This window comes from Panthera pardus, unplaced genomic scaffold, assembly GCF_024362965.1.
Source record: "Panthera pardus isolate Hobbes unplaced genomic scaffold, ASM2436296v1 HiC_scaffold_17, whole genome shotgun sequence".
NCBI lineage: Eukaryota > Metazoa > Chordata > Mammalia > Carnivora > Felidae > Panthera > Panthera pardus.
Genome location: NW_026526732.1, coordinates 140409106 through 140431292, shown reverse-complemented (window position 1 = coordinate 140431292; position 22187 = coordinate 140409106).

The following is a 22187-nucleotide window of genomic DNA, read 5'->3' as shown; positions in this document are numbered from 1 at the left end:
TCTGCGGTGGCCTCAGGCCAAAGCCTGAGTCTGGAACCTCTCAGAACACGTGCACAGATTTCTTCTGACCTTTGCTGGCTCACAAGAGAGTGGATTCCTTCAAGACATCTGGAATAAAGGGCTCAGGAGCCAGAAAGATACCAAATAGAAGCAAGCAAGATGGCTCTGAGGGCCAGAGGCTCAGGGTGTGGGACAAAGGGAAGGAATCCGTGCCAGCTGAGGGAGGGAAGGGCAGGCACGGGTCCCGGCAGCAAAGTTTTGCTTGGTGCGTATCATGCCTGGCACTGCACCAGACCCCAGGGTTAAGGAGACAGGGGGCTTGCTCTTCTGAGAGTTCCGTCGAACAAGGAGACGTTCACAAGAGGAGACCCCCAAGACTACCACCAGCTGGGTAGTCCACAGGCTGAGTCCTGCCCACGGGGCCAGAGTATGCAGGTTTAAATCCTGGCTCTGCCCTTCTCAGCTAGGCTCTCCTTTTTATCTCTCGGGGCCTCCCTTTCGCCTTCTAGAAAATGGGGATAATGCTGTCCGCTTCAGAGGGTTATTAGGAGGATCAAGTGAATGAATCTGTGTCAAGAACTTAGGAGCCCAGTAGAGAGGTCAATAAATGTTAGCTATTATCATCGGGCAATTTCAGGAGCAGAGGAACAGGGGGAATCGCTGGGACCTGGAAACAGGGTGACCAGCCACGCTGGCAGAACATTCAGTAGTAAAACCAAGATAGTCACAGGAAAGCCGGACTGTTGGCCACCCTACCTAGAAAGCCAGAGTGGGGTTTCAGGGAGAAGGTGGGGTTAGAGCCGGGCACACACTCAGAATGACCAGGACTTAGTTCACAAGAGGCAGAGAACACACAGAAAAGTAAGGAACCAGGGATTCAGGCCCAGATAACTCATTTCCCCTTGTGACTCTGGGTGAGTCACACCACTTCACTTCTGAGAGACTTGGTTGTCCCGTCTGTAGCCTAAGAGGGGACTGCTGGCTGTCTGAGGCCCCTTGCCAGTCTGAGATCAGAGGAGGCCTGGGGGGAGAGCCTCACGGGTCACCTCATCTGCTGCCTGCATGTGTACACACGCACACACACACACACACACACACACACACACCTACAGCAGTAGGGCAGGGATGAGGGGGTCAGCTGCACGGGATAAAGGAGACACTTGCCCACCTATGAAATCCCCTCGTTGGGGCCTCTAGCAAGGCTGGATCAGGAGGGTTAACTTCAGAGTCGGTTTTAATTGTCTAAAGAGGCTGGCTGCTGGGGGTGGGGGCTGAGCGAGAAGATCTCTGAAGAGGTGCAGAAATATTCCTGGGTAATAAAATATCCCCTTTTCAGTGTCAAAGTTAATGTTCCAGGCCTCAGGTAAAACCGGCTTCTTATCAGCCAGCGCGCTCCCCGGAGACGGCTGGAAGGCAGGCAGGGAAGGAGGGAACAGCCTGGGCTCCCCTCTTCTCAGAGCCGGGCCAGGGGGGGCTCCGTGGCCAGAGGAGGCTGAGCCCCCTTTGTGACAACTCTTCGTCCCCTGGACTAGGAGATCAGCCCAAGTTCAGAGCGGACCAACCCGCCCAGTGTCACAGCATCTGGGGCTCTGTCTACCTCCCTCCTCTGTCCTCTCGGCGGACACTCATTCATTCTGCTGCTCTCCCTGGCCCTCACTCCCTCCTTCTTTCCTCTCCGTGTTCTTTCCACCTGTCTGCCCCTGTCCCTTCTGCACGTGCCTGCACGTGGGACCGTGTTTGAACCCCTGCTTGGATTCTGTCCTCTGAGGCCAGGACAAGAGGCAGGAGGCCTCACCTGCTGCCTGGGAGTACCCTGTGTGTGCTATGCATGCATGTGGGTGAGCCGTGGCCTCGCCCCATGGCCTGGTCACCTCGCCCATCCCCAGGGCTGCCGCCTGCACCCCTGCATCGGCACTGGGCCCCAAACCCACCGGCATGTGCCGGCTGCACAGCAGTGACTCTGACAGGCCACTGGTTTAAATATAGAGTTGCGTATGCAAGATGGGGCTAATTTTAGCAGGAATGCGCTGGAAACTTTCTGAGGGCTCTGTTCTCTAGCTGTCTCCCCGGTGCTCATCGCTCAGGGCTGGAAGTAAACCTGCAAATCTCCGTTTCTGGCTTCCCGTTTCTCCCTCCCGACCACCCCTCTCCCCAACTCAGGACCCCGAACACCGGCCAGGTTCCTTGTCTGCGCGGTGCCCTGTTCCCTGGCCCAAACCCACCCAGCTGCCTGAGGTGCTGAGCCCCTTGGATCTCCTCTCTTGCCGCAGGCCAGCCCTCGGGAAGACGATCCGTCGAGCAAGAGTTTCCTTCATCCTGGTCCACTCCAAGGTTGTGTCTTCTCGGGAAACACACCTGACTCCCACACTTGACATGACCTGCCATTGGCCGAGAGGTCACTGTGCGCCAGGCCCCGTGTTCAGTGCTTTATCAAGAGTCGCGCATTTCATCCTGACTACAACCCTGAGGCAGGCGTGAGTTAACAGTCCCAATTTACAGACCACAACACAGAGGCCCAGACAAGCTCAAGGACTTGCCCAAGGTCATTCAACACCACGCTGTCGGTCACCAAATTCAGTGTCTTTCACAGGGAGAACACGTGCCTTTCAATTCTTTTGAATGTTTATTTTTGAGAGAGAGACAGAGCACGAGCAGGGGAGAGGCAGAGAGAGGGAAGCCACAGAATCGGAAGCAGACTCCAGGCTCAGAACTGTCAGCGCAGATCCCGATGGGGCGGGGAACACTTGAACTCACGAACTGTGAGATCATGACCTGAGCCAAAGTCAGACGCTTACCCAATTGAGCCACCCAGGCACCACCCCCCACTCCAATGTGCTTTTTAAATGAGAACCTTGGGAGGGGGAGGTCGTGTTTGGCACAAAGGAGTAATTCTGAGGGTGGAACTTCAGAGCCTGTGATTCTGGAAGAGAACAGATCCCTGAGGCAGGAATAGGGAAGTGCCTATCTCTCACCCTCCCTGGCCCTGTCGCCACCACCCCCCCACCCCCCACGCGGAGGCCTAGGCCAATAGGCTGCGCTTCCCCCCCACGAAACTGCATTCATTCTTGTTCTTCCCCTGCCCCGCGTTCCCTCACCCTTCCAAGTAGCATTTATGGAGCACCCACTGTGTGCCCAGCACCGTCACAGATGCCTGGCTCCGAAGACAAATGGAGCAAAGGGCAGGGCTGGGCTCTGGAGTCCTCCTGGCTTAGCTGGTGGCAGGCGCAGCCCTGGAGTAAACAATTAGCCGCCTTCTCATCGGCAAGGACAGTAATAGAAGATAGGAGGACAGAGAGGAGAGAAGAAGTTGACATCCGGAAGAACTGCACCCCCAGCAAGAAACTCCAGAAGGCGTCAACTCTTCCTCCCATGCTGCTCTGACTGTTCTCTCCGGCAGCTCCAGAAAAATGCCCTGTCTCCCCGCGGGGCTGTGTAACAGCGCTGCGTGGTTGTTGTGTTTGAGTGTGAGGACATTTCCCCGTAATGAGGATTAGAATAGTAATGAGGAGGGTGACACGCTGTAGTTAGAGAGCAACAGATCTCGGGGGAGCGCCGGCCCGCCCCGCCGCCGACGCCAGCTGCTGGGATGTGACGCGGGCTGCGCCCCATTAGCCAGGCCAGGAGCCACCAGGCGAATGCCCGCCGCTGGCCGCCGGCCCTGGCCCACACCACGGGAGGCAGGGGAAGAGTGGCGGGACTCCGGCCATGGGGCGCAGGCCCCAGCCTGGGGGACAGAAGGGACCCCTGGAAGGAGCAGAGGCCCCGGTTCAGATGGCAGCCTCCCCATGCTCCTTCCCCCCTTCGTTTTTCTCCAAAGCACTCAATTTCTTCTGATACATGACACAATTTTCCTGTTCATTTTTCTTACTGTCTCCCTGACTAAAATGTAATCTCCCTGTTTCGTCCCCTGCTGTCTCTCCAGTGACCGGAGCCGGGCCCTGTGCGTAGTAGGTGTTCGAGGAAGAGTCGGGCACAGACTCATAAATTTGGGTCTTCATGTGCCGTGGGGACTCTTGGTAGCCACGGGATCGGAGATCCATGTCCCTGTGGCTCAAGTCTTTGTGTCTGTCTGTGGGAGGAAGTCTAGGAGGTGTGCGTGCTTGTGTGTGTGTGTCTGTCAAGGGTATGTATGTGAGGTGTGTGGACTTTCAACCGGCTCGCGGACTCCCCTCCCACACTTCAGCTGCTGGACGACTGCACGGACTCGGAGGCCGGCCCGAATGACCTCCGGTGAACTGGAGGACAGCCGAGGCCTGCATCCGCCCGCTTAGGCAGGGCCCGTTCTAGCCGGGAGGTCTCTGCTGACGCCCTCCCCCACACCAGGTCTCTGGGACAGACGTCCCCAGGGCCGTGCCCGCACCCACCATGCCCCCGTGGTGCCTGGGTCCCCGAGCCCACTTGCGGAACAGAGGCTGCCGTCGGCGGGAGCGGGCCCCACCCTGGCGTGGCGTTCCCGAGTGGGCTTCGCGAGCTTCTCGTGGAAGAGCCAAGGCCCGTGAACAATGGCACAGATGGCTCGTGCTTTGGGTAGGGCCTGCCATGTGTCAGGCATCGTGCCAAGAGCTCATGGTTCTCACGGCTCTGTGGGGCGGGGATCGGCGGGGACAGGTGAGGAAATGGAAGCACTGAGGGAAGAAGTAACTTGTCTGCGGCCACGGAACGAGGGTGTGAGACACGGACCCAGGCACCACTCCCGACGCCTCACGTCCTCCCTCTCTCTTCGAGGACCGCGTCCAAATGAGCCAGCGGGGCCGCCTCCCTGACCCAGATCCACCACGTCATTCTTTGGCAGGACAAGGACTGGTGAGGGCATCGGAAGAGCTGTGTGCTTTCGAAGAACCTTGCATGGGGGTGCATCATCCAAGCTCTACTGACAGCCAATCCCCGCCCTCATGCAGACACCCCCCAGAGCAGGTGCTTGTGTTCCCCAAAATGATAGGTTTGAGTCCTAACCCCTGGTACCTGTAAATATGATCTTATTTGGAAATAAGTACTTTGCGGATGTAGTCCAGTTAAGACGAGGTCATACTGGTTTAGAGTGGGCCCTAAAATCCAGTGACTGGAGTCCTCGTAAGATGGATAAGTAGGGGTGCCCGGGTAGCTCAGTCGGTTACACGTCTGACTTCGGCTCAGGTCATGATCTCATGGTTCATGAGTTCAAGCCCTGCATCGGGCTCTGCGCTGACAGCTCAGAGCCTGGAGCCTGCTTCGGATTCTGTGTCTCTCTCTGTCCCTCTCCCGGCCCCTCTCCCGCTCGTACTCTGTCTCTCTCTCTCTCTCTCTCTCTCTCTCAAAAATAAATAAACGTTAAAAAGAATTTTTTTAAAAAAGAGGGAAATGTAGCCACAGGCACTGAAACTCACAGGGGAGAGAACCATGGGAGCACGGGAGCAGAGAGAGGGATGCATCCCTCTAAGCCCTCCAGAAGGAACAAAGCCTCGACCTTCAGCTCAGACTTCTGGTCTCCAGAACTGTTAAGAGAAAAAACTCCTGTTGTTCTAAGCCACCACGTCTGTGATAATAAGGCAGCCCTAGGAAATTAATACACCCTCCTTGCCCAGAGCAGGACAACGTGCGTGCACACACACACACACACACACACACACAGCGACTGAACCACACAATTACTTGGACTCACACTTTGACTAGGCCACACAAGCCCGTGTCGCATGGCTCCTATGCAAGGTCCTCCTGTTCGCAGCGGCCCCGCACCCAGCAGGCGAACAGTTCCGTGCACGTCACATGCCCACGGGCCGGCCTATCCCTACCCCTGGACCCACCAGGAACTCTCTGGAAGAAGCCTCCCAGAGGACAGAGCCCTCCAAACTCCTGCTGAGGCTTCCTTCCTGGTCTCCCCTTCCCTCCCTCCCTCCTGCCCTTCCTCCCTTCCTTCCTTCCTCCCTCCCTCTGCCTCTATGCCTTCCCCTCTGAGTAAACACAGCCCTGTGGCGAGGCCGGCCATGTTCTCGGAGAGCTGCACATTGCCACCTGTTGCTATGGAGAAGCCTCTTTATCACAAACACTGGGTAAGCAGCTGCTGCCGGGAGCCCCTTTCTGCTGGCCAGGGGTTTATTTGGAGAAAGTCAATAAGGAAAAATAAACATTCCGGTCCTGTGTATATATAGCCTTGGGACTAGTGCTCTGCAGTGGCTCGGGCCTGCCAGCTCCCCAGAGGGCCCAGCAGGCTGAGCCTCCCCGCTGCCTCTGATCCCAGAATCCTCCATGCAGATCTGGGGTGGGGGCCAGGCAGCCACCCCCCTCCAGATTCAGGCAGGGCACCCTGCAGGCTGTGCCCACCCTGCCCTAGGCTGGGCCTGAGCGGAGGGCCCCAGGGCTCAGATCTCCTCACCTCCCTTCTAAGGAAGGGTGTACTAAAAGGGACCCGCCCACCCTGCCTCTTCCAGGTCACTCTGCCTACTGTTTTCCAAGGAAGTCCACTCTGTCTGAGCTCTCACAAGACACTAGAATTACTGGGAAAAACCATGGTCAATTTGGCTTGCTTAGGACTCTCTCTTCTTTGGCATCTGAGTTTGGGTTGAATTCGATGTGTTAAGTGCTGAATAATATAGCATTCGGCACATATTTATTTAACAGCTATGATTATGTCAAAGGATTGTGCTGGGCGATGCTGGTTCCTGCCCTCAAGGTGCTTACGGTCTAGTGGAGAAGGCAAGACAGTCAACATCATGAGACAACCGGCTAAATATTGACAGGAAAACAGGGCACGATGGGAACTTCGAAAGCACCTTACATCTTGTTCATCTCTAGTATGTGCATTAACTCTGTTAATCCTCAGAACAAGCCTGTGAGGTGATGTTATTTTTATTTCCATTTTACAGAGGGGCAGGTAGCTTTACCAAAAGTCAGGTAGTGGGAGATTCAGGATTTAAATGCAAGACATCTGGAGGGAAAAGTCCCAGGCTCTGGGGGCACCCAGCTGGCTCAGTTGGTAGAGCAAGCGACACTTGATCTCAGGGTTGTAACTTCAAGCCCCATGTTGGATGTAGATCTTACTTAAAAAGAAAGAAAGAAAGAAAGAAAGAAAGAAAGAAAGAAAGAAAGAAAGAAAGAAAGAAAGAGAGAGAAAGAAAGAAAGAGAAAAAGAAAGAAAGAAAGAGAAAGAAAGAAAGAGAAAAAGAAAGAAAGAAAGAAAGAGAAAGAAAGAAAGAAAGAGAAAAAGAAAGAAAGAAAGAGAGAGAAAGAAAGAAAGAAAAAGAAAGAAAGAAAGAGAGAAAGAAAGAAAGAAAGAAAGAGAAAAAGAAAGAAAGAAAGAAAGAAAGAAAGAAAGAAAGAAAGAAAGAAAGAAAAAGAAAAGAAAGTCCTCGGCTCTAAAACACTGTCCAATTCTGTCAGGCTTGCAACAGCAATGGTACAATCCCTACCCTCACGAACCTCACAAGAAAAGCCTTGGGAAAATGTTTCTATGCCACTAGAGACAGGCAGTGACGAGAGTGGCCAGTTGAGGAACGACAGTCATTCAAAGGACATCGGTGCGATACAGAGGCACTGGAGCCAGAGGCAAGGATTGAGTGGAGCTGTGACTGACAGGGATGGAGTTGGGGACAGCCTGGCAGGGGTTGGGGAGCAGGGAGACGTGTTTTGGAGAAGGAGGAGGAGGCCTGCCCCCTCGCTTACCACTCCAGACCCCTGTGCCTCTCTTCAAAATGCACCTGCGTGTACCCCACCCCTGCTTTGGCCCAGGACCTCAAGCTCTCCCTCCTGTAGCCTCCTTCCTGATCTTCCTGCCTCCGGTTCTGGGGAGACCTAATGTGCTCCCCAGCCCCCAGGATCTTCCAGAAACACAAATGTAATCATGGCAGCTCTCCTTTCTGCCATCTCTCCGTACAAAGATGCCAGGCTGGCCTAGCTCACTTCTCTTCCTCCTGTCCATGAGCACGGGGTGCATCAAGTGTATAGAACCACTCACTTTTCCCAAATCGGGGTGGGGGGGACTCCTGGGCCTCTGTGCTTTGCACTTACTCTTCCCTCTGCTTGCAAATCCTTCCTGAAGAGTCACATTCAGGCACAGATGTCTAGTGAGCACCTACTATGTGTCTGGCACTGTTCTGAGCCCTGGGAACGAGACAGATGAAGATCCTTGTCTTCGCAGAGTTTATAACTTAGGGATAGACACTAAAATAAAACAAAGAAGTAAAACATGTCCAATCGTAGGTGCTGCTGAGGTCTGAGGAAGAAAATACAGCGGGGAAGGGGGATGGGTAGGGCCTTGAGGACCCTGTGACGGTGTAGGTGAGATAAGGGACTCTATCTCAAGTTTTCAGAGGATTCGTCTGGCTGTTCCGTGGAGAATAGACTGAAAGGGGACAGGGTGGGAGCAAGAAGACAGGCAGGCCGCTGGAACCCGGGGTTCTCACTTCCCCACAGGGCTGTCCTGTGTGTGTGTCTACCCACTCCAGCCCCAGCACCCCCAGGAGCTCCTGAGAGTAGCCAGGTATGAGAGGGCACCCTTCCCAAAAAACACACACTGGTCCAGCCAGCAGGTTCTGGTTTAAGGGTAGGTCCCTGCAGGCCTCCAAGCCCAGCATTGCCTCCCACCCCCTGACTTCCTCTCCACTCCCTGCCCATCTCCCCTCCCAAGGCTTTGAGGAGGACAGGAGCCCCACAGAGCAGCGATCCGCATATCAGGAGCAAGGGAATTAACATTCCCAGGCTGTAATTATACCTTCTACTGGTGACACCTAAGGAAGCATCTTTTTATAAAAGCAGGTAAATTGAAGGCTTATAGGATTGTGGGGAATGGGTGTATTTTTAGCACATTCCCCTCACCTCCCGGGATTGCCAGAATCCTGGTAATTGCTCTGGTGCCAGTGACCTGAACTGAGGCTGAGGGGCTCACAGTGCTATTGAGGGGTCATTGTGAAGGGGACCTGGGAGGCACTGAGAACCTAAGTAAGCCAAGTGAGAATCTAGGAAAGAAGCCTGGAGAAGCTCCTTCTGATAGGAGAATCATGGGGAGGAATCATTCATGGGTGGGTGGGGAGTACATTTTTAAATTACATATGATACATATATTATAACGATAATAATAATAGCATTGATAGCTAATCTTTATATGATTCTTATTAAGTGCCACTTAGAACAAAGTGCTTTTCGTATATTAATGTGTTAATCCTCCAACCAATCATGCTATTATTCCCATTTTACAGATGAGAAAATCAAGGCATAGAATGTTCAAGTGTGATTCTGACTTGGACATTGGAGACACTTCTATACATCTGTACACACGCATAAGTTTGCGGCCTTTAATGAGTGAATGAATGAAGTCCCTCCTTCTGTATTCCCCACAGGTTTACAAAGAGGCCGAAAGCTCAACCAATCAGGAAGCTCTGAAGTTGGGAAGTCCCTACCCTGTGGGGCGGGGCCTCTGATCACACTTCCTGTTCTCTGAGAGCAGGGCATCCCCGCCAGGTACAAAGTCGGCCATCTTGATTGATGGGCAGCCGCTCCATGTTCTTAAGCACAGAACATGGGAGCAAGAGGCTGGGTGAGATGTTTGAAAAGCTGAGAGCAGGGTCCTTGGCACTTGCCCGGTTTTCTGCCCACGTAGGGAACTGGTTGAAATAGTGGTCGTGCTGATACCAATGTGAAAAGAGAGGAAGAGAAGGAGAGAACCGAGTCTCCCTTGATGTTGTCCAGTGGTTGCTGCTATGTAGGGACACCGCTTCTCCAGCAAGGACATCAGTATAGAGAAGGCACGAGACAGAGAGAGAGTGAGAGAGAGAGAGGCAGGGGGAAAATGTGATTTTTAATGCAAGCCTCGGTAATCAGCTATTTGTGATGGAATTTTATCTGTCCTGGTCTCTGAGGGACGAGGAAGCGGGAGTGAGGGAAGAGGGGTCAGAAATTAGTATGCAGAAATATCTGATCAGCCAAAGTAATTTTCTTTAATAATCGTATTCATACTGCCTGCTCTCTGCTCACTAGAAGAATTAAGTATTTAATAGTAATATATTTCATCTGGCAGTGGTTCCGTTTCGTTAGGAACCGTGATGCCTCGTTGGGGTATATGGGTGGGTGGAGGTCTGGTGGGGGGACAGGTAGGAGGTGTCAAAGCAAAAAGAAATAGATAAGCGAGGAGGGAAGTGGGCACGGTGGGCAGGAGAAGTAGAGAGGAAGCTGTGTGCCAGGGTGAGCCCGACGGCCCTCTGAGATGCCACTCAGGTGCCTTTGCCTCCTGAAACTGGGCTGTCCGGCTCTGCCCTCTGGGCAATGGATATGTCCCAGAGACCCCCGCTTCTGACCCAGGGCTTCAAGCTTCATCCCTACCCTCCGAAGATAGGTCCTCCTTTCCCAACTTCTGGCCTGTCCCTCCCCCAGCCCTGCAGCTGCCCTGCTGGGGGGTAACATTACACGATGAACTCTGGGCCGTGCTCTGCTCCCCGTGTCCAAGGTTCCTGAGCTCTCTGAGCAGATGCCTGGGGATGCTTCCGTGTATCTTCCAGGCCAAGGATGAGCATACAGTTCTTGGCTCATGCCTGAGCAGGGCTGGTGCAGAGGAGAGAAGCAGTTGATGCAGGCTGGAGAAACTGACAGCTGCCTTTTGGCCCCCCGGGGCTGCAGGAGCAGTGTGCTTTAGCTATTACATGATTTTAATAGTTAAAAAGCAGGCCCAGCACGTGCCAGGGACATAATTGATGACACCTAGCACTTGGGAACCCGCTCTCTGTTGGAGGCACTTGGAGAAGCTCTTTGCAGTCCTCCGCCAGGCTCCCTGAGCTCGGCTGCCCCGGTAGAAAACATCAGTGAGAAAGGTGCAGCCATATCTGCCCGATGAGATGGAGACAGAGAGAGAGAGGGCCAAGCCGTAGATAGCAGAGTTCAGCTTCTCGCTGTTCTTTTAAGAGCAAACTCCACAAACTGATGTGCAGTGATGCTGGCGTTTCCAGGTGCCTGACAGGCTGGAATTAAACACCTGTCCATTAAACTGACAGCCCCAGGAAGGAAAGAGACGGGGAGAAAAGGAGGAAGGGGGAGATCTGGGAACCCAACTGCAGGCTGGCTCCTTCCCTGCAGGAGAGGTCAGGGTGGGAGCAAGCAGCATCTGAGCCCCTGCTCTCTAGTGTCTAAGGTAAGAGTGTAGGCAGGTCAGCAGCAAACCAAAAGTTAGACTTGGGCATTGGGGATGGAGAAGGAGCATGTGATGCCCCCAGGGGGCCGGGCGAAGGAGAGGCTGGAAGAGTCCTCCTCATTTGCTCAGAGGATTATTGGCCATGCTCTGGCAGCCTCACTGGCCTCCCCCACCACGTGGTCTTTGTCTGCTCTGGACCCTTTAGGTATGTAGCATCCACTAGGTGACCCATCCCATGCTGCCCTGAGACACCTCTTGGGATGTTGAACATTTGAGTGGGTCTATCCTGGCTCCCCAACTCAAGTGTAGGCTCCTAGAGAGAAGGAAGCTTGTCTTCAACTCCATAGATGCTACCCTACAGTGCTCAGAGTGTATCAGTGGGTGGGCTGGGGTGGAATGGGCTTAGGGATGGATGGGGTTCATGGATGGATGGATAGATGGATGGACAGATGAGTGGATGTCATGATGATAGGTGCTATAAATATCAGTGTGCCTATACTGGTTGTTAAAATTTCTGTACTGGTTAGTTAATAGTCATTGTCCCGAGGCCATTGAACGCTCCACTCACCCCCATCCTAGACGCTGCCCTGGGATTTGCTGGACCTCCCCAAGATTCAGCAACTAAACCTTAGCACCCAGCCCAGCAGGGGGCCCCAGGACCCTGCTCCATTGCTCTGACCAGCATCCATTCTTGTTGGTTAGTATATGGGCTCATTATTTTAACCAACACCTTTGGGTGGGGAGAACAACAGAGGCCAAGACTGAATGTTGAGATTAGATGATTTTAGGAAAGAGAGAAGTGAAGGGAAACAGGGAGGGACAGAGATGCCAGACAGCCTGGCCGGCAGCTGGGTTTGGGTTCTTGGGCCATTCGGTTGAGTTACCTGAGCCTCAGTTTGCCCATCTCTCAAGTGGGGACAATATCCGCCCTGTCTACGTTAGAGGGTGGCTGTGCCCAACCGGAACCTGTCCCTCCGTCCTCTGCTCATGATTCTTTGCTGTGTGCGCACCCAGTTCTCCAGCAGACGAGGAGCTCCTTGACAAAAGGATGCTACGGACAACACCTGTATACCCCAGCACGTGCTTGGTAGGTGTCTGTTGAGCACAGAGACGCAAGGGCAATGGAAGAGTGAATGACAGAAGAAGCCGACTCTGAAGAGTATAACGGGAGGGGGTTGCAGGTGGAGGCAGCTATGACAGGATGGACAGGGAAGGAGGGGCAGGAGGCTTCAGGGCGGCACTGCTGGGAACCAGAAGGGTCTCCTTCCCTCCTTGGCCAACCCCTCACATGCCTCGGTGAGGCCCGCGCTTCAGGTGCACCAAGCCCGCGTATGTTGGCAGACAGTGGGCTCCAGATGGCACAGGGCAGATCCAAGTGTTAGTAACGCCACTTGAGCCAGCTTCCCAGGGTGCCAGACTGCAGTCTCGGGAAACTCCAGGTATGAAGCCCCAGGAAGCTCCAGGAAGGTTGCCCCAGAGGGGAGAAGGGGAAGTGTCCAAGGAGTGAGACAGGAAGCCGAAGGCCGGAGACGCTCAAACCCCACCCTCCATCCCAGAGTCACCCCCTTCAGCCTGTCCCTCCTCAGCAGGTGACCCTGCTGGCCACCCCTTCCCAGGCCTCTCCCCCAGGCCCAGGGCTCTTTCTCCAGATCCTGCAATTTCAAGACCCACCCCAGCCTCCTCCCAGCGCAGGCCCATACAATTTAGCACTTAATTACTTCCCATCCCGTATGAGTCTCTCCTTGCTGGCGAGAGCGTGCATTGCACTCGAGGGTGATCCCCCACGACATCTGTCACCTTCCCACCGCCAGGGCCAATACGGCCGATCTGTCTGGCTAGGCTACTGTGCCTTCGTTCAGGGCTTCCAGCAAGTGGCAGGCTGGGAACAGCTCGCTGGGCCAAAGTGTGTGCAGCAGCACCCCCCCCCCCCCCCCGCCAGAAACCCCACGTGTGTGAACATGAATGTCAGAGCCAGACCCACCCAGGCTCCGATCCCAGCTCTGTCATTGGTTACCTGTGTGACTTTGGACAAGCTGGTGGACCTCTCTGGGTCTCACCCATTGGCCCTGTCCACCTTTAAAGGGTCGTTCAGAGGATTTGGCAAGAACAGGGGTGTGAAAGCTCTTTACAACGAAAGCAATACACAAATGCACGGGAGCGCTGTGGCTATTATTGGCATCATTTTCGTGATCGTTATTGGTTCAGGTGCAGCTGAGAAAGCAGGAAGGAGCCACGGCCGGATCTTATTAAGGCTCTGCAGCGGAGCAGAGTGATAATGTGCAGACTTCTAGGGGAGAAAAATCCTTGGCCATCTGTTTGTGTTATAGCAGAGACTTCTGCGGCTACTCCGGCCCACAGCGGCCTCTCTGAACCCATCCTGAACCCCCTTCAGGACTGGGCACAGGCACCGCTTTCCTTGGGCCATGCTGCTCTCAGCCTCCTCCTTCTGGGCTCATCCCCCACACCCAGACTGTAAATCGTCCCTGGCCCGCATGGCTTCCCCCCCCCCGCCCCATTTCTGGTGTATCTTTAGAGGATTGAGCCCAGGGAGGGGGGGCAGTGCACGAAGGCAAAGAGAGAGAGAAGAGGGAGGGAGGTGAGGAGCAGAGCCCTTGGGATCCAATCCTGGATCTATCACTCTCACTAATTTGAGTGGCCTTCACTAAGCTGCTCAACCTCTAAGTGCCTCAGTCTCCCCATCTGCTAATGAACCTTCTGGTACCTTCTACCAAGAGTCAGAGAACCAGAGGCTCTCAGATCTCATTTCAGGGCAACCACCTCTTCCTCCACCAGACCCTCCACCAGACCCTGTCTACAGGGAGCCAGCCCCTTAATGTTCCATCTCTGGACCCCTGGGTCCTCCACGACCTCCCCCCACCCCACCACCGCCCCCACCCATATGCTCACCGGGCACCCCAGCTCCAAGCCTGTGTTTGTGAGCTCACCAGGAACCGCGGGACACGGGCCTTTCTCTCTGCCGTAATGAAACCCTTTAATCATATTCAAATAGGTTACTGTTCAGGGGGAAAATAGAAATATGGATTTGATAGCAATAAATTTCCCTGGCTGGCTAAGCCCAGTTCTTAATTGTCCTGTCCCAGGGCTCGCACATTTCATTGTTCGTTAGGTGCTTAAGTCCCCACTCTCATTTTGTGGCGGTGACATTACCGTTGATGGCTCTAATACTCTCATAATTTGAAAGGGGATTTGCATGATAGAACGCAGAGTATTAAAAGAAAAAGAAAAAAGGGAGAGAGAAAAATGGGGGGGGGCAAGATGGGAGGAGGAGCTCTGAAGAGAAGGGGGATGGCAAGGGGGAGGGGGTGGATGAGGAACTCAATCCAGCTTTCACTTTAAAAAAGTCACTTTCTTCAAAGTCAAATCATTGTTTTCATTAAAGTAAAAAAAAAAAAAAAGAAAGAAAAAAAGGAAGAAAGAAAAAAGCCGAGGCTGCACGTTGGGCTGACTGGGCACTGGTATTCTCCTTATTGTTCCTAATGGTTATTAATTATTATTATCCGGCTGTGCAGGGCTCTGTGGACGTGATGTCCCCAATGTCCTTGGGGTGGAGTTGGGGGTGGGGGGGGGGACATCAGGGGAGGGACTGACTCCAGATGGGGAGGTTTGCTCCTGGGCCACGGGAAGACGTGGATGTCTACCTTGAGGCAGATGCCAGGGGGAGCCACGTTTGGGTAGGTGGAGGGGAGAGGGGACACTTTCCAAGAAAGAAGGCCTCAGTCAGAGGAATCCAAACCTCCTGGGTCCTGTCCAACTCTTCTTGAGTTTCCTAGAAGTTTCTTCTTTCCAAAAGCCAGTGATTTGGCCACAGCCATCCTGGCTGGACACGAGACAACCCTGATCACTGGTGGCGTCCTCCAGGTCCCTTTTGTAAACCGGATTCCCCGTCCTTCCCCTGCCCCCATACAGAACCAGAAGGCCTTGCAGAGGCTTGGCTGGATTCCCATAGGGCCTCTCCTGGCTCCATCACTGGGCTTTTAGGGTCAGTGAATGCTGTAGCCATGCTGCCCTTTGCGCCCACCTGGGGAAGTCTCAGGGTCCCATTGACATCTCCCCCCACGCCCCCACTTAACATCTCTCTACCAAGGGCCAGAAGTTCTAGATGTCACTGTGGACCTGGGTTTCCTGGGTTTGAGGGATAATCAATCCAGCTTTCGTTGAGGTGATGGGTCTAGAGACAGGAAGAGGTGTGTGACTCCTCCTTGGACAGACCGTGTGACCGTGCCAGGGAGCACTGGAGGGGGGGAGGGGGGGACATTGACTGCTGGGTAGGGGGGATGTAGGGAAAGAGTGTTGCCCATGTGAGCTGATGAGGTCAGGTGCTTGGACTCTCACCCTCCTGCAAACCGCACTCCTCCAGCCTCATCACTTTGTCCTCCACACCCCACTGGCCAGTCCCTGGGACCCTCCCCCATGGGGGCGAGCTGCCCTGCAGAGAGCAACTACAGAGGCAGGTGTTTTGGACTCTCACCCCTGCACATTTCCTGTTCCTGTCAGTTCTCAGCACCTCCCGGCCAAGCCTTACCCCTTGGCTTCCCAGGGACTCTCTTCTAGATTAGAATTTTAAATCAAATAAATTCTGGGATTGGTATAAAAGCTGTCTGCAGAGAGCCTATTCACACTCCTTCTCCCCCTTTTGGCCTGATGGAATTTTTGGGGGGGGGGGGGCTGCGAAAGCACATTCTCAAGGTCTCCTCCACCCCCTCGCCCCCTCTCCCTCACAGTTGATCCCCCCCTACTCAGTCCTCCTCACTGAGCCCAGGACCACCATCAGGGCTGGAGGATATCCAGTGCCTGAGGGATGGGTCTGGAATCAGCTTCCTCAGAGGGAGTGGCTGACCATTGCTCAGCCCTCTGCCACTAAGGATATCTAGATCATTCCCCCAGTGAAAGGGGCCGAAGTTACAGGGTGAGGGAGAACGGAGTAAAGGGACAGGGGAACCTAGACCACTGCAGAAAAAAATGTGGCTACTAGACCATAGGACCCTAGGTGTCAACACATTTCTTACTGTTTTTAATTAGGAGGATCCAAGTACAGGATGGACAAGTGGCAGCCCAGTCCTCATCTGTTCCCCGCCCCTGCACACACCAGGAGTGATGGAATGCCACAGACCCAGGCTCTCTGCTCCCCAGCCTGACTCCCAGATCCATAACATTTTCGACGTGAACAGTCTTCAGAGGTGCAGCCTGAAGCCGCAGGGAAATGAACTTGGTGCCCCCCTTGCCCCACCCCCAAGACCCCCAAGGAGAAGCTGTCTCCAGGAAAGGTGGGGGAAAAAAAGCCAGAGAGACAAAGTGATTCTTAAATATTTTCCTTCTCCGCAGTCACTCAGGGAGGAGGGGGTGAGGGGCGATGGAGGCTGGAAGGGGGGACAAAGGGGGTTTAATAGGCTCCGGTGACAGCACAGTGTCCACATTGGGAAAAGATTAATGACGAAAATTAATCGCCTGACCTTTCTTTCCAGGAGCTGGAGGTGAGGCGGGCCATTAAAGCCTCTTATGTTGTAATTAACGTTGGAGGGGAGAAGAGAGCTGCCTTCAGAATGGATGTGATCATTTAATTAGGCTTAGGCGTAGGTGCCACAACAGGTCCGGAGAAGTCATAATTTAACTATAGCTTTAAATTACACAGGCAGAGTGGGGATGGCAGAGTTTGACGGCAAGGAGAGCCTGCCGCGGAGCTCGGGAAAACAATTCAATAAACACCCCGAGTGAGGGAGAGAGCCGGTGACAGAGAGACAGACAGACAGACAAAGAAAGCAGTTAGGCGCTGACAGCCAGAGAGGTGGGGAAGGAAGGGCTCCCGCGAGGGGGGAGAAAAGTGCGAGCGACCCAAGAGAGTCAGCAGGGGCCTGGGGCGGGGCAGGGGAGACGGGGAAGGGGGAGGGAGGACGGGGGGGGGGGGGGGGGGGGAGGACGGAGGGGGGCGCGCGCGCGCTCCCGCTCCAGTGCCTCTGCGCCCCCTTGACTCCCACGCCAGGTGCAGACCGCGCGTTCCACAAACACAGCCCGACCTTCGAGGATTTGCAGACGCAAGAAGGCAGAGAGGGCCAAGCATTTCACTCCGTGCTCTCCTTGGCGGGGCGCCTCTCTCCCCACAGTCTGCCCCCCTTGCTAACCTGGAGAGTCGGGGTGGGGGGGGGGGGTGGAGGCGGTCCCCTGAGCGAGCGCCACACGGCAAGCGCTGGGGCTCCGGGCGATGCCCAGCAAGTGCGGTGGGCGCTGGGCCGGGTAGTTCAAGGCCCCGGGCACAGTGCCGCGCGGAGGGGGAATGAGCCCGCGGTGGCCCTGGCTCCGGAGCCTGCCGGTTGCTCAACCTGCGGGATTAATCCCTACACGGGGAGGATCAGGGTCGTCGCTTAGCGCTTCCTCGCGGGGGAGGGGAGACAAGGCAGGGAACAGAAGAGCCTGGGGCGGTGGGGAGAGGGGCTGGCGACAGGGCCCTAGCTGAGGTGGAAGGGCAGCTGCATGGACCGGAGGAGGAGGGTGAAGATGAAAACCTCGCCAGGCAGGTGCCACTGCCAGCTTTATTCAGGACTGTGGAGTTAAGTCCAAGAAAGGCTCCGAGTGGAGCCCTGGGACACCTGGGTCCCTGCTCTGCTTTCAGACGCTGGGCACTGTTGGGACTTTCTGGGACCCCAGAGATCTGTGATGATCCCACTGTCCCCTCCTGCACTAATCCTTTGGGGACTGGAGAGGACGTTTGGAAAATGGAGAAATGATGTCAGGAATGACAGACTAAGGGATGGAGTTGCAGAGATGAGGCAAGTTGAGACTTCTCTTACCCTCCAAGGGCTCCTTGGGCTGAACCCAGGACACCAATGCTTAGGACCTGGCAGGGGACTGCACCTCTCCCTGCCCCATCATTTGAATTGGAAGAAGAGAGTTGTGGTTGAGGAAGGAGACAGAGATTCCCCCAACTTCCCACTCATTCACCAGCCCCCACCCCAGATGATCAAGCTGCCAGACCCTGCCTCCTGCCCCTTCCGTATGGGAAAACACAAAACCACCAAATCATTGCCTGAGGAACACTTTTCCCCCCAAAGAGCAAGGATGTTTTGATTAAACATCCACAGTTTCTCCAAATTAGTGAACCTCTCAATTGGAGCTTTGTCCCTGCCCCTCTGGTTAATTGACGGATGGAAGGATGGATGGATCGTCTAATGGGTCTCTTTGGCCACTGCTGCAACTCGAAGCTCTGGCCTGAGAATGTCCAGCCCACACTGGGGATAACGAAGGAGAGGTGGCCTAAAGCCACTGGAGAGCAATGGGGGTGGGGCTGGGCAGAGGTGCAGGGGTGCCAGGTGGGGAAGAGGGCTCCTCTCCTCAGATCAGGACTCGCCTGGCTCATGAGCCTTGAGGTCGTGTCTTGATTGCGCCCTGGGCTGCCTTTGCCATATAGGTGTCCAAAGAGCCTAGAACCCCTGATCTAGAACTCCTAAGGCCCTGACCTGAGTCCGATGGGGAGGCAGAGGCTGCCTGACACCTTGAAGGCCAGATGGGGAGTGTGGAAAGATGGTGGGAAATGGGGAGTCAGTGAATAGAGATGAGAAGCAGGGAGGCAGGAAGTCTGACCAGGCCTACAGGCTGCCTTTGAGACCCTTGACCGAGACTACCAGGGAGAGCCCCTGTCCCCCCACCCCCTAAGTCAGACACTGCATCCCTCACAGGACCCCCAACTCATAGGAGATCTTTTGTGGTTCCCACATTTCAAGTGTTCCCTTCCCCCCTCTACAAGACTGGGGATTCCAAGAACCTTCTCTCCTGCCATTGCCATTGTGTTTAGAATAAAATCTGAACTGCTAAGAGCCTACAAGACCCACCATGCATTGAGCCCTACATTTCCATCTTTGTCTAGGGTCCCACGTCCCTCCCCATCCTGCTCCAGGCTCTTTCCCCCAACTAGAATTTAAGCTCCCTGAGGGCCGGACCAGGCTGTCAGGTCCCCCTGTCAATGTGCAGTGCCTAGAATGGCCCAGCGTAACCACAGAGTAAACATCCGTTGACTAAATAAGCCTACGGTTCTGTTTCTGCCAGCCCCCCACCCCCGGTGGGGCCTGGAACACACAAAAGGCCGCTCCTGTTATGGGCCTCTTATATCCTGCCTCAGCTCTCTCTACACTACGTACTGTTTCCTTCCCTGCAGAGACCAGAATTGAGTGTCTCTGGGAGGATCGCGTACAGAGGCCACAAATTAGCCTGCAGCAAAAATAAAACGGTCCACTTGGGATGTCTGACCCAAATGGCCAGGATGTAGGGCTTGGCTGGGACGCACTGGGCCTCACCCGGCCAGCAAGTGCCCCATCCCATCCTTCCCAAGACCCTGTCAGTGTATTCCTGCAAGATGGCGTAGGAAAAAGTCATTGGGGAAAGCGGTTTTTCAACATGGATAGCAGGATCATCCCCTTTGGATGAGATGAACAGAAGCATTGGGGCCCTGCCTGGAAGAATTTGGTGGGGAAGAGTCTGGGGATGGGGGAAGGGAGGAGGGGGTCTGCCTCTCCATGAGAACAGCCTGCACCTCTGGTCTGTTTGTTTTTCTGTCTGACTGTTTGTCGGATGGGGGGTTGGGGAGATAAGGATGTGGAAACAACCTTAAAATAACCTCCACTATTCCCTGAGGTGCTCCAGGGACTGGGCACTGTGGTCTAGCTTGGGACTCGCTGGCTTGTGTTGTGGCCGAGGAGGTGGGGTTATGGGCCCTTCTGGCCTGTGTCTGTCTGTCTGTCTGTACCCTTGCACTGTGCTCTAGCCCTGTCCCCAGCCCCCGCTCGCTCCCTAGTGTGCTCTGGGTGAGCTGGCCGTGGAGTTCAGCCCTCTCAGCTGATGCTAGCAGGAATAAATAATCCCGTGATTTGAGTTAGGAGGCAGGGCCCCAAGGAGGCATGGCAACTGCATAAATCCTGAAGATGTGGGGCCCAGGTGGGCCCCACAGAGCAGCCGGGTCACTCCCTGGGAGTTATGACTCCTTAATTCGACACTTGCCTCCTCCTCCTTCTCCCTTCTCCCTGCCCGGTTGCATCCCACACAGAAGGCTGACTCCTGGACCCCTGCCACTGAGCCCCGGGGGGACCTGGGCCGTTCCTGCAGCGTGGGCTGGAGGCCCGTGGATGCCGAGACTCTCTCTCTCAGGCCCCATCTCCCCACACTCCTCCCCTGGTCTCTCTTTCAAGCCTCCCTCCTTCCCCAGCCCCACCCTACAAGGCATTCACAGCCCTGCAATGGAAGCAGTCTCTACCCCCCCTACCATTACGCTAGCACCTACCCCTTCCCACCACCAAGAGGCCTAGGCATCTACTGGGAGGCTCAAGATAATCCTAATCTCTATATCCAGACCTCTCCATGCCCCAAAATCTGGGAGAAAAGTGCAGAAGGAGGAACATTCGTCTTGAAGCCTACTCTGTTTTGGTTGCCCTCCTCTGGCCTTTCTCTGGACCTAGATTGGAGCTCCCACTCTGCCGCTCTGCCCAGCCCAGCTCTGGGACTTTGACCTGGAGCAAATGTTCTCCTCTGCCTGTGGCCTGGAATATCACCCAGCCAAGTTCCTGGGCAACTCGGTTGGGTGATCGCATCTCTTCAAACAATTGGCTGAGTTTTAAAAGAGGGGCTTTTTAACCCGATGAAGTCCTTGTCATTTAGTGGACATGTGAGTATGGGGAACTTTTCGAAGAGGGACTTTCTAACAGATGCCCCCTTGCCCACTTGGAAGACCCCTTCAAACAGCAGCATTCTGCCGATTGGCCCCTTAACTTTCCAAAGGCTGCTGGTGTCTGTCATCATCACCCCCAAGCCCCCAAAATAGTCGGTGTCGGAGTTTTTAAGTGTTTCAGAACTCAGAAAGGCTGGACCCCAAACCGCCAAGCATAAAATCATTTTCCAGAGGCACCTGGGTGGCTCAGTCGGTTAAGTGTCTGACTTCGGCTCAGGTCATGATCTTACAGTTTGTGAGTTTGAGCCCCGAGTCGGGCTCTGTGCTGCCAGCTCAGAGCCTGGAGCCTGCTTCGGATTCTGTGTCTCTCTCTCCCCCCTCCCCCACTTGTGTGCGGGCACGCTCTGTCTCTCAAAAATAAATAAACTTAAAAAAAAAATCATATTCCAAACCCACTTTAACAGATTGTGTCATCCATCCCAGCAGACATGAAGTATTTATTGAGCAACCAACCCGAAACACTGGGCACCCACACCGAGATGAAAACCAGGATAGGTTTAGACAGTCTAGATCCCAGCTGGGTGGTTGACAGTCCACAGTCTGGGAAGTCATTAGAGCCCGTAAGTGAGATAGAGACACGGGTAAGAGAAGGGATGAGACAGGGATGGGGAAGGAGAAGAACAGAGTTAGAACCATCGCCCTTCTCTTGCGCTTCACCCCAGGTGGCAGATGCGTCCTCCCCAGATTGCCAGGTGGGTGGTACTCACTGAAACTTCTGGACCGGGCGCCAAGGTAGACCTTAGCGAAGGCAGACTTTAGGGAAGCTGGCTGTTCTGCGGCGAGTGACTTGGGGGGGTCTCGTTGACCCCTTCCTTCCTTCCTTCGCCAACAGGTATTTCCCAAAGCACAATTCCATGCTGACCAGAAAACTCCTAAGCCCCAGAGAGATGAAGGACGTTTCTATTCGTTTGGAAAGATTAAGCCAATGGTGATGGACATAGACTGGCTGGGCTGCAGGAGCTCGGCAGAGGGAGGGTGCCCAGGGGCAGGTGGGGTGGGCAGTGAAGACAAGCTTCCGCAGGGAAGTGGTACTCCCATTGTCTTTCGAAGGATAGGTGGTATAGACTGATATAGCTGGTACAGACGGGCACAGTGGAGGGAGAAAACCTTTGGCACTCAGGAGACAGGGAAGGAAAGGACAGGAGACAGGGAAGGAAAACAAGACATTAAGTGAGACGGGGGGGAGTGAGAGGGGCTGCTGAGTTTCACGGGACAGTGAACAGACTGCTTCAGCTGGAGCTGAGTTGTTGGAAATGGGACTGGAGAGGCAAGTGAATGGAGACTTCGTGGGGATGACCTTGAGGCTGCGTTAGTCAGCCATCACCACAGAAATGATGCCTCGCAAATCACGGGAGCACTTCATGGTTTACA